Here is a 15,439-nt window from a genome sequence, read left to right as displayed (position 1 = left end):
TTCTCTCTCTCTCTCTCTCTTTCCTTCGATTCATTTTTATCTTTCCTTTTTTGGAGATTTTCTGGCTCTTGCTTTCAATTTATCAGCAGAAATTGATAAAACTATCGTTTAAAGACGACGAATAAATTTTATAGAATGGAAACTGTGGCAAAGACTAAAAATTTTAATATTGATTAAAGGAAATAAAAGAGTAGAATATATAATTTCAATTTTTCTATTAGATCTAGAAATTGATTCTATGCTTTTTTAAAAATTATCATTTACTTGAAAAAAATAATATTTATTTTGTTTTATTAACTGTTATTATTTCATCATTACTCTCGATAATATTGTTTTATTTTTCGAACAAATTTCAAATCCTCTTGATAAAAAAAAATTTATATTTTTTTCAATGCTATGAAATCAAATGAAATCGAATATATTATAATAAAATAAAATTTAAAAGAATCCGCACGAGAAAGAATTTCTTTACTCCAAAGAACAAATGATATTTTGTTCTTTTTGCAAAGTATGTTTATTCAATAAACGATTCTTTCTTTTTTTACATTACTTTCATTATTTTGAATCATATATATCTTCAATTATATATTGCAATTTTTCCAAAATATATAAAAATTTTTTATTGACAGTCAGATTATAAATCGATCAATATATAATTCCATAATTGTTTTTTTTGAAATATCCTCACTACTTTAAATTTCGATTTTTTTCGATTTGAACCAATCACTTTCAAAATAAGCATCGCCATGTCAGCTGTACATTGTTCCATAATCCTATTCGCTTTCGGGTCAAAGCTTTGACAGCTCAGTTTGAATTAGTATTTATCCATATCAATCCAATCCAGGAAAGATGTGAATTTATTCATTAAAATTTCAAATTTCGTATAAATAATTTCAAAGATGTACGAATAAATACACAGATTTTATAAATAATCGAATTTTAGAAATTTTAAATAATTCCAAAATTGTGTGAAATTAATAAAAAAAAAAAGCTTAAACTCCATTGGGTAAATCTGTAAACGAATTGTTAAATTGTACATGTTAATAGTGAAATAACAATTTACATCATCAGATGAAACATTTCATGATATATATATACATATATTGTATGTAATATGGAAGTCGCCATTTTGGTAGTTTCAGCGAGAAAGTTCCATACATGGTCAGAATAATTCAGTTGGGCGTCCTGAATTTTAGTTCGAGATAGTTATATCCAATTACATATTTTTCGTTTCTAGTTTAATGCAATGCTTTGGGTTATTTCGAGAAAACTATTTTATGGAGAATCGATTTACTTTTGAAAAAGATAGGTTATACGTGACTTTCTAGAATTTATCATTAATGATAAAATTGAACAATGTGAATTTTGTTTATTGCAAGAAAAAAAGCTAATATTATTAAAACGAATTATAAGTTTCCTTTTTTTATTATCATATTTTCATTTTTATAAATTTGCATTTTGGTAAAATTTTTTACTATTTTTTTTTTAAGGTTATGTTATTTATTAATGATAATAATGAAAAAAAATGAATTTTAATTAAAATGTATATGTGAAATTAAAGCAATAATTAAAAGAACCGACAAATTCTGTAGAATTCAAATTTTTATTTTAATAATATTCTTTGAGCTAATTTTTTTAGAAGCTATTCCAATAATGGTGGAGAATATGAATACTTAAATTTTATTTCTGATCCAGATAAATTAATAAAGTAAAAATTTTTCAACAAAGAAAATTATTTAAAAATAATATAAAATTAGTAAATTTTAATTTTATCCCAAACTTATTTAATATTTTATATACATATATACTTACATATATTATTTATAGCAATGAAATTGTCCAAAATGTTACTGTCCATTATGAACAAAAATTAAAATGATCAAAAAAAGATAAGAGGATAAAAGATTTATAGAAAATTGTACTTTCATTAAAATCTAATTTATCAGAAATACATAAGTAAAAATTAATATTGAAAAATCAAAAAGTATAATAAATAGAGAAAAGAGGAAATTATATTGAAAAGTTTGTAAAATTAAAATTTTATATTATGGATTATATAACTTTTATATAATTCACCATGTATGCATTTGATTCAATTAGCGACTGCAATTACTACTCACGTTCTCGTGAAACGTAATTTTGCTGAAAGCATTAGACACGAACGTTTGTCTTTCGATAGTTGAAGATATTTCACGATACACGTTCTTGTTTGAACAATACTAGATTGATGTATGAGGTATCGTTTCCTTTAAACAAACCACTATACACAGTGCCTTCTTATCTATGATTGCTAAAGTTTAGCTTAAGTTGATTAAGATAGCAAGTAAAGACATATTCGAAATGAAAATCCATACATTTATATATATTGCCTTAACTTCTTTAATTTGATTTTCCTAACTATCGTTTAAAATGTCCAAGACAAAATGAGATTTTATTTCATAGAGAATGAAATTTTATTTTATCAAGAAAAATTCATTAAGGCCAAGATATACTTAACAGCATTCAATGTTTGAATCAATTAAAAATAAAATAAAGATATCTAAAATTATTAATAGTTCTTTTTCAACAATGTCGAATTTGAATAAAAATTTATGCAAAATAATAGACTCCATATATATGAGATATCCTATTGTAAAAAATCTCATCCAAATACCAAGTTCTTCCATTTTCATTTTTAAATGCAATCATCATTATTATTTAAAAGTTCCACTCTTCAAATTTCTTCTCATATTGAGCTCAACTCGAATTCAAATTAACTCAAAAACAACTCGACTTTGTATACGTTTTCTTAAAATATCAATATTTAACCGCGATCTCGAAAAGACTATATTCAATTACGAAAGTTCATTCTGGCTGTCTGCCATGGAAGACGACTGCAACTAGTACATAGGGGAATACCAATGGAATCTCTTCACAGATTATCTCTATAGTGCAAGCATGGGATAACAAAAAACAGGTATCCATTGATAGAGAGACAAAGTTCGATCTTGGCAACTTTCAGAGAAGCGGAAAAGTCTCTTGGAGTAAAATTACCTTCGAGATAGGAATTTTATCCGTGAGAACCAATTGTTATGAGAATGGACGTGGTACGGGAGAGAAGATTTCTTCTTGGATTTTAAATTCTCGAAAGAGAAATTTCGTTTTGTTACGAGACTCGTTTACCATATAACAATTGTTACGAATTGGTGAATTGAATGGGGAGAAAGGGATTATATTTTGTTGGAACTATTAAGTGTAATTGCAAGATAATTGGAAGTTGTTAATTAATTAAATCGAATAATGAAAAAATATTATTCATAAGTTTAAGATCGATATCTTAGATTCTCTCCGTTATTATTATTGAGAACGAAAAATATTTCAGATAAAAGTTGAACGAAGGATGATATTCTCTATAAAAAAGTATTATATTAATTCATGGAAATTATCAATTCAATTTGAATTTTATAAAATTCATTGCATAAGAGACAAGGAATACAAAATGATACTCTTGTCTCTTTTACAAAATTTAAATCGAAATTAATAATTTTAATTTAACTAATAATTTTTAAGCATATATGGATTAATACTTTTTTCATAGAAAATGATTTTCATATAACGAAAGAATTAATAACATCGATCAGCATTCAACTTTTATCTGAAATATTTTTACGAGTGAAATAAGATGTAAAAATGACGAAACATCTTGTATAATTTATTAGAATTTTGTTACATTATATTCGTGCAGTTTTAATTTCAATTAATTTTGCTTGTAATTTTTATTCTAGTACGTGATATATCATCACAGGCTTCAAAATGATGCATCGAAATGTTATTCTATTAGGTAGGAGTGTATTTAATTTTAATTAATTATGGCATGAAAAACATTGTTCGTGAATATATTCTCTTTTTTTAATATGTTTGATAATAAATGATAAAATTTAATGGGTAATATTGATCTAAGGTAATATTAAAACGAAATTTCAAAAAACTTCATAATTTGCATCGATCTAATGGATAATAAATTTTTAAATATTATAATATATTAATATTACAAAAAAAGAATTTCTTTCTTCTTTCCATAGAAATATTTTTGGATTTTTGGAAACTGTTTAGATTTTTCTATTTAAAATTTAATAATCATTAAAAAATTAATGAAAAATTAAATTATTAATTATAATTAATTAAAATCATTCTTTAAATTCTAAAATATAATTATAATTTCAACTTAATTATTTATAATATATTTAATCTAAATATTATAAAATCTATATAATAAAATTGATCAATATCACCGTTGATGGGCATTGACCCATCAATTCCAATCAAGGGTTAAAAACGTTCATTAATAAAATCCATCTATCATAAAATACGAAATAAAATATGATTCTAAACCGAAACTATCATGATTACTTATGACCCAGCGATTCCAATCGATGGTTAAAAATTTCATTCTCGAAATTCTACGGTTTCCTGTGCCAATTTACGAATCACGTCAGCAATATACGCCTCTGTAAATATCCTCTTGTTTACCAGCCTCGACGATTCGCGTGTTGAAAATGAGTAAGCATTGGAAAATGAATGAGCGTGCACCTTTCTTTTTCTCTCTCCATTATTTTTCTTTCTTTCACTGCATTATAAACAGCAGCCTTTCTCTTAACGAGTTCCAAGTATTTTCGCGAATAATTTGTTTTTCTTTTAAAATTTTTCAGAACCATCCTTTTTTCCTTCCTTCTCCATCATGTTCTCATTTTAATTTTTCACTTCATCAATCGATCTTTCATTTTAAATATCTGCAACAAAAATGAAAGATTCCACGAATTTTGAAATAATTTTTTTTTCTTTGAAATCTTCTCTCTTTTCTAGTCTCCCGTTCTCGTTCTCTTTCTCATTTTCACGTTTCCTTTTCGCTTTAAATATCATCGAAGCGACATTTCGCTTTTTTGTAAAATTTCGTTCAAACGATTATTTCTATTGCATTTCTCCCTTTTTTCTATTTTACTCTATTTCGTTTCACTTTTATTCCTTCATTCACTTATACAAATACTATAAATACACACAATGAATCTAAGGTTTATACATTTTTAAATTTCATCAAAACGATCGTTTTTTTCTTTTTCTTTTCTCTCTCTGCTTTCCTTTTTATTTATTTTTTCTCGCCACGGAAGTGTGTATCACGAATTTTAAAGTGTATTATTTTCTTTTGAAATATCATAGCACGACAGTTTTTATTCTATTTTCTTTTTTTTTTTCTTCTTCTATTTAAATCCTCCGTAACCCATTTTTTTTTCTGCTGGAAAAAATGGTACAGTCTTGAAAAAAATTTTCCTCGGCAAATAGTTTGGAATGAGAATGAAATACTCTTTAAACGCTATAATTTATATCGATTATAATAATCAAATACTACATTATAAATATTAAAGAGAAAATTATTATAAATTATTATAAATCATATAACAAAAAGTAACGTTACAACGAATCGAGATTTTTATATAAATATTTTATTTCTCCTTGAAATTTCAGTTTTATTCCATTTCTCTCATTCGCTCCTCCATTTTCATTTATTTTTTCGATTTTTTTCTCGAATACTCGAAATAGATCAAACAATCATGAATTTCACTGTCTCATTTTTTTTTTTTTTATAAAATTTCCCGATCGCTTTCATCCCACTGCTCTCCCTTCTCCATTATACATTCCACCATTTCTATTATACTTTATCCAATTTCACTTTCGAATCGATCGTAGTACATATATATATACGAATTTCAGTATATCTTGCATCACTTTGAAGTTTCATCCTTCTTTTTTTTTTTTATCATTCCATTCTTCCCCTTTCTCCTCTCGTTTCGTCAAATCGAAACGTTTTAAAGATTCGTAAACGGGTATGTTGGCCCCGCTTGGCGAAAACTAGTTTCGTAGGAAACCACGTGATTAGATTCACGAGGTTATCTTCGTCGACCATGTCGATACGGTAGAACGAGGAAATCAGGAGGACGATACAGGCCCGCTTTTTCATTATCTATTTAGGCTAGGCCGATTTTTGTAATCGTGAATCCTTGGAAACCTGACTTACGTGAATTGGAGAAACGTTTCACCTGACGTTTTTACAAACCGGAAAACTTATTTCAATGATAATGAGACGCATAATGATATGATAATATTGAAACGATTGAAGAATTTTTATATCGGTGATGGAAAAATATTTAAAAATTTTTCCTCCTTTTTTTGTAATAGAATTTTCTTCTAAGAAAATATTGTGTAAATATTTATTAAATTATATATAATAAAAAATCATATTAGCGATAAAATTGTTTTTTTTTTCAGTTAATATTTTCAGGCATTCGTTTATCATTAGAATCTTAGTTTCTTATTAATACTCGTAAAAATTAAAAGTATCTTTTAATTCTTAAAATAAATAAATTAAAAAGAAAAATTGTACATGTTCAGAAAAGAACTCGGCAAAACGAATAAAATTAGAGTTAAAATGACGTGATGAAAATGAATAAATAATTATATTTTAATAAAAAGTAATACTATTTTTCTATATAAGACTACATCTAAAGACTTGTTATCTAAAGTGAGAAAATAAAATTATACGCGTAATATTCGTATTATATTGAGATAATTATTTAAGAAAATGTTTATTTCGAAATTGATTTTTACAATAATTGAATTATTTCGTAAATAATAATAGAATTAATAATAAAATAATTCGTAAAATAAAAATAATAATGACAAAAAGGGAACAAATTATCTTACCTTTTCATCAATATGTAAGGAAAAATGTAGCTCATGAATTTAATCTTATTAAATAACTAGAAATTTTTAATTAATTCATTCCATACCGAGATAAAAATTCAAAGTATTAACAGAACGTGGGGAAAAAAGTTATAAGTTTGAATTATTGAATATTAAATTCCTAATGTGTCTAGGATTAAAAATTTCGAATTAAGAATTTACCTCATTTCAAGAACATTCTTTTCCTTTCCCGATAAAAATTGTATTTTCTTCACAAGTACACTCACCACACTATATTTTTAAACTCGTGTTAAATATATATCATCGATCCTTCTCGAGTTGCTATAAATATACGTATACTTATCATTCTTTATTTTAACATATGACACGAAGAGACACTAAATTCGACCTAGTATGACTAATGTATTTGGAGAGAAAACATTTTTGCAGAAAACTACTGTCTATTCGAACATCAATTAATCTATCGAAAACATTTCCATCCACATTTTCTTGCGTGTTAAAACAAAATATCGTTTGTCTACGCGAATATAAAAATTTTTCCTTTGCTCCATTAATCATCAAGTATTTGCTTATTTTGAACTATTGAGAAAATGAAGTATTGAAGTTGATTGAAAAATAACAATTAATATTATCGCAAGTTTATCATTTTATATATAGTGCGTCCAGTTTGTTTTGAACAGTTCAAATATTTTGAAGAATACGAAAAAATGTTTCAGACAAATGTCGTTTGTTATTAAAGAGATACATTACAGTATTAATAATTTTTCTGTAAATCATGAAGATCAATTTTAATTTTTTAAACGAAATAATTTAATCGATGCAGCTATTTCCTACAAAAAAATAAGCTAAAAAAAAATAATGTTACGCGTTATATTAGAAATTTACTTGAAATTATTTTAAGGAATTTAATTTGAGATAATTAAAACATATATTTCCTTACAACAGAAATACAGAATTATTAATTATTTTAAATTATCGTATTAATTATTTATTAATTATATTGAAATAGTCGTTCGTATCTAAAATTGTTAAATGAAAATTTTTGTGAAAATGTAAGTACAACTTTTTAACTTTTAATCCTCGAGTCAATATCCACGTATCTAGTGTAACCAATGTTCGTAATAAAACTCGAAATATTTTATTTTCATATTTTATATTTGGCATATTTTTTATCGATTTAATCTCAAATGTAAAATTTTATTTCGTTCAATAAACATACTGAAATCAGAAATCGATCAGAAATTTGGATACGGAATGAATAAGGAATTAATGTTTTTCTTCCAGATTCGAATCACGCAATTATTCGATTTGTCCATTTATTCTTCGCATTTATGAGGTTTTTTTTCGAGAAACCACGTGTGGCCTGAATGGGTTTCAAGGGTCGCAACTTCCGCGTCATACCTTCCGAACAAAATCAACCCCCTCGTCTCGTGAGATCGTAAATTTCCTCCTAAGTTTTTTCGACCAGTCTCTCTGGAAAGGATTGAAATTCCAGAAGGGTAGCTAAGCCCCACTGATATCCAGACACCAGAAATGGGGTTAACATGAAAAATTAGACAGATCTCTGAGGAATACCGATCTTGATATTCAAGTCTTTTTTCTTTTTCTTTTTCTTCCCTAGATCATTATAAGATGAGGGAAATTAACCAAATTTCTTCTTTTAGTCGAAGAAAAAAAATTATGATTCTTTTTCTTCGATAGATATAAGAGAAATTATAATATAATATGAATTATTATGAACACAATTGTTATAATTATTTAGTTATATACAGTACGATAATCTGTAGAGTACATCAAAAGTAGAAAAATCAAAATTATAAATAATATGACGTAATTTTATGGATTTAATTGAGCTTTCTCATATTTGTTTATTTGTTTTAGTCTAATTGTAGAATGTAAAGAGTTAAGATAAAAAATATGAATATATTTTACGAGAGAAAATCTCTCTAATTTATTTGACTTCTTTACACAAAAGTTAGAAAAACTTAAAATATTCTAATATGTAGTTCTATTGAAAAATACTCGCTACATAATGAATAATAATAAATCATAGACAAGAAACAATACGATATAATTAAAGCATACAAAATTCTAATTACACAATATTAACAAACAATCCGTATATATATATATATATATAATTATCACGAAAGTGAGGAAACCATTAGAACCACCAGTGGGCGAGCATTGTAAATCCTGTAACGTTAATCCTGCAACAAACTGTTCCCATTTCGAACAATTTTCACTCGCGTTTCCTTCCCCGCGCCTCGACCCACGTTTCCTTTCTTCACTTGAAAATTCACACGGAAAATTGGAGCTTTGGCAAAACATACCGGTGGTTATAAGTGGAGGAAACAGTCGTTTTCCCTTTCAGAGATCGTTAAATTATAAGAGGAGAAAATGGAAAAGGCAAATAACCGTGGCGTAATTGCTATTGGTTGCCAATCGAGGGGAGGTTTATTAGAGAAAGAGAAGATAAAAAAAAGGAAAAAGAAAGAATTTCAATTAATGAAATTAATAACATAGGAAACAACTCGTTATGAAAATGATCTTGAATATAATTGTGGCTCCGCCATATTGTCTTCGAGGGATTCGACATATTCTACTTGATCCAAAGGATGTATTGTTGGCATTAACGATTTTTAATCGGAAAATTAATTAATTAATTTTTATTTAAAATTGTTGTAATAATATTTATTCGTAATTATTATATTTGATCTTGATTCAGCATTACAATTAATTGTGATTATTCGATGCTTTGAATGATAAAATATTCGAGTAATTTATTAAAATAACTTTATTCTTAAATTTAAAAAATTCATTAAAATTTTATTCATCACTGTTGGAAAAATGCTATCAATATCTTTCGAAAATTACATTATTTTTCGTAGTTATATCACTGTTTTATTATTACTATATTTCGTATAGTTTGAATTATTTTATTTTTTATTTTTAGGATGTTTTAGGATGTTAACAAATTAAGCGATGATATTTTTCAATTTTCGAATGTTCAAAATTTCACATCTCTTTGAGGACGATTTTTGATTTCTTCTAAAATTTTGAAATTAATTATCCATTGATAGATTCGTTATTCATATAACATTAATTATCGATATTATGCAATTAAAGATATTGAAAATCTAATAAATCGATCTCTCACTAATCTATCAAGTAGTTTAAAAATAAAAAATTTAATGTCATTAGCTGAAGAAAGAAGGATATCCAAACATAATTAATAATAAAAATTAGCACATGTCACTTAAGAAATGTCACCTTTAATAAACAATGACTCTAATTATCATTACATATATTTGAGACGTGTGTAATCATTTCAAACTTTAAATTTATTCTTGGTTTATATTTTTTTTCTTCTCATAAATTTCTTTAAATATTTTTTATTACCTTTTATTTTTTATAATGGCTGTTTTCAAAAAAAAAAAGAATTTCGTATCATTGTTAATAGCTAATATGATGTAATGATGTAACTATGAGGTTATAAATAGTAAATAGTGCTATTTTTAGTTTAATCGAATCCAAATTCCAACAAAGTGTTAATATAATTAATAGCTAGTAACTAGTATAATTTTCTTTAGTTATTTAGTTGGTTCCTATTATTCGAAGAAAATTTTTCCTTTTTATATATATAGTTTTCATTATTGATTATTAAATTCATTCCTCCTATACAATTCCTCTTGTCTTTCCCTTTATATTAAATTCCACGTATTTAAACTATTTTAAAATTTAATGTGAACATAACCTTAAATCATTAATAACAAAAGATGTAGTTGATAAATAAAAAAGATTTTCAATTATTTACGATACAGTTAATAAGTAACTAGATTTGTAACTATACGAATTTAAACTTTTTCGATTATGATTATAGCCATCTTCTGGAAATAGATTTTATTATAATTATAAATAACGTACAATTTTATATACTATTTTATATAGTAGTATAATTAACATTCTTGTACAAGCATATTATTTTAAAAATAATATTATCTCAACAATCAAAATAACGAAGAAAATGAAACTGATATACTTAAAGGTGAACGAATATTTTTTAGGCTCGCTATTATAGCATTAAAAATGAAGTAAATATAATGAAAGGTATTATTCGATCGATATCTTGAAAAGCTAGTACGTGCTACTATTTCTTATTATATATATTTTTCCATTTATCTTTCTGAACATTTCTAACCTTGTTAGCAGCATCTGTTATTTATTTCTTTTACGAGAAATCTTGTTAAAGATCGGTATCGCGATTGTGTCGTCAGTCTGTTGTCCATCGAATAAGAGAAGCTAGGGGAATACAACATCTGCGCCTCTTACATCAAAAGTGTAATTTCCAGGCTTAGGTCGAATATATCGTTATACCTCAAGGACATTGAACTGATCTTCCCCACCATAATGCATCTCCCCATCATAATATATATCCCTACTATAATGTATTTTCCCACTGTATTGGGGATTCGAGAGAAGAAATGAATAAAATGATTCAATGAACCACTCTTAATTTAAAGATTTTGGTTAGTTTCTCTATTATATTGTTCGTATGGAATCACAAAAAAAATTATAGGAATGAATGAAAAATTTCAATGAGACAATTTAAGATATATACTTATTTCTGACAACAAAGAATACCTTAAATATATTAAAGTAAATTTTTAATTTTGAAAGAAAATTTTATCACTAGATTTTCATGTAAAAAAATTCACATTTTTATGACTATAATCAAAATAGAAATTTAAACAAAGATCTATTTTAATTTCTAAATGAGTATACGAGGCGTTTTACTTGGAATATTTTGTACGTTTTTAATATTGCATTTCAATAATATCAAATTTATAAAAGATCCACAACTTAACTTGCTTATTGCATTTCACCTTTTAACATTGTTTATATCGAACTTCACAAATTATCCTTGCAGAGTCAGACGTTGCTTACAGCGAAGTCTCCTTTGCTCATATTTGAATCTCGTGATCCAGCAACGATTTTCTCGAAAAGCTGGGAAATTGTTCGTTTATCAGAATTGTCTGAAATTCTCTTCCATAGCATCAATGGACATAAACTGTAAAGGATCGTCATTCGAGATCTCGTCAAAGGAAATTCTCGTCTCGTGTGAACCGAAACCGCTGTACGAATTTCTACGTCTCAATTTACCGTCGACAAACCGGTAGAAAACTTCTCGACATCTTGTGTTCCGTACGTGGAAAGCCGTAAAAGCTCGAAGATCGTATTTCATTTTCGCAGCCACTCATATAATTCCACGAAGTTTTATCAAGACGACTCTCTGCAAGAGCCATGTGATTTGATAGTTGCAAACTTACATCATGTACATCTATATTTGTATCTTACACTGTGATATTTTATTTCATGATATAAGAATGTTATTAAAAATTCGTTTTAAATATGAAAAGAAGTATACATAAATATTATTTATTTATACTTTGTATATATTGTATTTACTTATGTATGAAAAAAAATACACTAATTTAAATAATTTTATTACATTATAAATATTTAAGTAGAGAAATATCATTATTTTTGGTCTTATGAAAAAAATATTCAAAATAAAATTACACTATTTCAAAGAGGAAATTTAATAATGATACAAAAAATAATTCTTTATCTGTAAAATTTTAAGATGATTTTGGATCATCATTGGAAACTTATGAATAATATTTCTTGTCGATATATTTATGAAGCACTAAAAAATAAAGTTCAATCTCAATAATCTCTTCCGATTATTTATTACTAAGAAATTTATTATTAAATTATTAAATATTTTCAATTTTATTCAACTATTATTAAATTTTTGTCAATTATTTATGTTAAGATGATCATAATCAATAATGCTTAATTATTAAAAATAATGGAAAGTAATAATTACATAATCAATTGAGTTAGCAGAATTAGCCAAAAAAAAAAAATTATTTCAACGTGCATTGCCAATAATTTCGATAATTTATAAGTTTAACATAATCTCTCTTTATCTCTTTTCAATTATTTTAAGAAATAAAAAAAAATTAAAATCTTAAATGATAAAAACAGAAATATAGAAAGATACAAGTTTCTACTAATTCTATCTCAAATCAACTTCTGCTGGAGAATATTCACCACAGATGACACAGAGTATCAAAATAATGGTATCAATGTGCTAGAAGAAATTTGTCAGAAGAAGAATGCAAGAATGTTAGAGGGAAATATCCTATGGATCAAGGGGTGGAAAACAACTGTATTCGACTCGTAAAACCTGGACACTCTTCCCCTACCAAGCAATTTCAAATGCATCCCCTCAAACTCCTCGCATAAAGTCCATACGAACCCCTCGTCACTCTTTGATTCCATCAACATTCCTCTCTTAACGCGAGAAATGCTTTGTTATATTATAGAAAAAAAAAAAATAGAAGAGTATAATATCATGTTCCAGGAATTTCCAATGTATACAGGACAAGGCTATACATATATATACAAAGATATTATATATAGGTTTAATATTCGTAAAATATCTTTAGAGAGTCGATTCTAGAGGCCAAAACAAACACAAAAGTTGATATATAAAAATAACTTGAAGTTTATTTATTAAGTTATAATAATAATTAAATCAAAATATAAATATAAATATATGAATAATGAATATTGAAAAGAAATAATAACTCTTTCTAGAATTGTATTTTTCATAAATTTTTATAGTTTGATATATGTATATACGTATAAAGATTTAATTTTCACCATAATTTCTTTCATTTTTTGTAGATACTATAATCCTTCATTTTTTATATGAAGGATATATAAATATTTAAACAATTTTCAAATTTATAATTATAAAAATAGACAAAAAGAAAATGAGTAATTATAATAAATACACTATCAAATGGAATATATATGTACAGACAAATTATAAAATAATAAATTAAAATATATCCAGATATAAAATTTAGACATCTTCAAATTAATAATTAATAATAATAAACATATCTGAATTTTCAAATTTTTTTTTTTTAATATAAAATTACAAATTATATATTTTGGATTTGTATATCTTGATTTATCAAAATTATAATATTTGTATGCATTGGTTTCACTAGTAACATATTTTGACACAAACATAATTTAAAAAATTGTACAATTAAAAATTATAAAATTAAATATGAAAGAAAAAAATGAAATATTATGAACAATTGGAATGCTTATTTTCACGTCAATATAACAAATATGAATTGAATTTTTATTTTGATCTGATTTCTCTTTTAATCTAATTATTGATCAATCTTAATAAAATAAAATACAACTTTAAAAATAAAAATAAAAAAGTTTACGTGCAAGAAAAAGTTTCACAGGTTTCTATATTTCACTTGCTTGATCAAGAATTGCATGAATTTTTTAAGCTTTTCATTGTCTTTCGCCGCTGTGTTCTTCAGAATAAATAGAAACGTATGGAATTCTTTTTTAATGTTTAATAATATTACATAACAAAATGTGTAAAGCAATTTCGCAACAAGAAGAAAAAAATTTATATTGAGTTTAAAAAATATTTTTGTCTTATGTGAAAATTTCTTTTTTTTTTTAAACTACAAATTTATTTCTATTTTAATGTTAAAAAGTTAAATCTTTAATGAAACAAATTTATATTAATAATTTGTAAAATTATATTAATAATTATCAGAAAAATTATATATTATATATTATTTAATCAATTGAAATTTAAAAAATTAATATTAAAAGTTGTTAAACTTATAAATTTTTAAGTTCAATTGAACAATTTGAACATATGAAAAAGTTTATAAAAATTCATAAAGATCATTGAATATCAATTTATATTTAAGTAATTAAATACAATTAAATTATTTATAATTTTATTAAATAATAAATGAAAAAAGAAAATCTCATATTTGGATCTTAGCAAAATATTAATAAATCATATAATATTAAATTCTTAACTTAAGCTCAGTTAAAATTAACTTTTTTTGGTATATATATTACGTATTTCTAACATATTTCTAACATCATAGAATTATAAATAAATTTTTTGATACATTATACTTAACACAAATCAAATACATATTTCACTTTGCTGAATTAATAATTTTCAGTAAATATTTTTAAAAGAAAAATTAATATTTCCTTTCATACTTTCATTCGATTATTTTTCATCATTGTTCAAAAATAAAATCTTAAATTTATTATCTAATAAATTCATGATAATGCAATGTTTCTCAATAAAACGAAATTCGAGATCAAAGTTATTTGATCTTTCATATATCCTATAATTTATCTTGGGATCGATGAACACGCTATCATAGCAACACAAACGAAATATGAATTTTATTTAGAAAGAAACTGGAATTAATATTCTTGTGAACGTAATAAAAAATATATAACCATCATATTTTTTTTATAATTCAATTATATATTTATCAATTATACTAGAAAATCAATTTATCACTTACTATTGTATATTTGAAAATTTTTTTTCTAAACAATTTTAAAAATCAAGAAAAACTAAAATACAAAATTTAAAATAAAATCTTAATAATAATAAGAAAAGATAAAATCTAAATTAAGCATAAAAAATTAAGTATAGTTTAATCAATAATTTCTTAATACATATCTTTTCAAAAGAATATGAAATTTCAATATAAAATTTATTATGCAAAAAATTTTCATTAATGCATAAGATTGTGAAAATACCTACAGATAT

General features: G+C 24.7%; 1 protein-coding gene across 7 annotated transcripts in view; it reads right to left on the bottom strand.

Moving 5' to 3' along the window:
- LOC108001634 (orexin/Hypocretin receptor type 1) overlaps positions 1–15,439 on the bottom strand; it is an 84,659-nt gene that overhangs the window by 22,167 nt on the left and 47,053 nt on the right. The window lies entirely within an intron of this gene.

Source organism: Apis cerana, linkage group LG1 (genome assembly GCF_029169275.1).
Source record: "Apis cerana isolate GH-2021 linkage group LG1, AcerK_1.0, whole genome shotgun sequence".
Taxonomy (NCBI): Eukaryota; Metazoa; Arthropoda; class Insecta; order Hymenoptera; family Apidae; genus Apis; species Apis cerana.
This window is presented reverse-complemented; position numbering and strand designations above follow the sequence as displayed.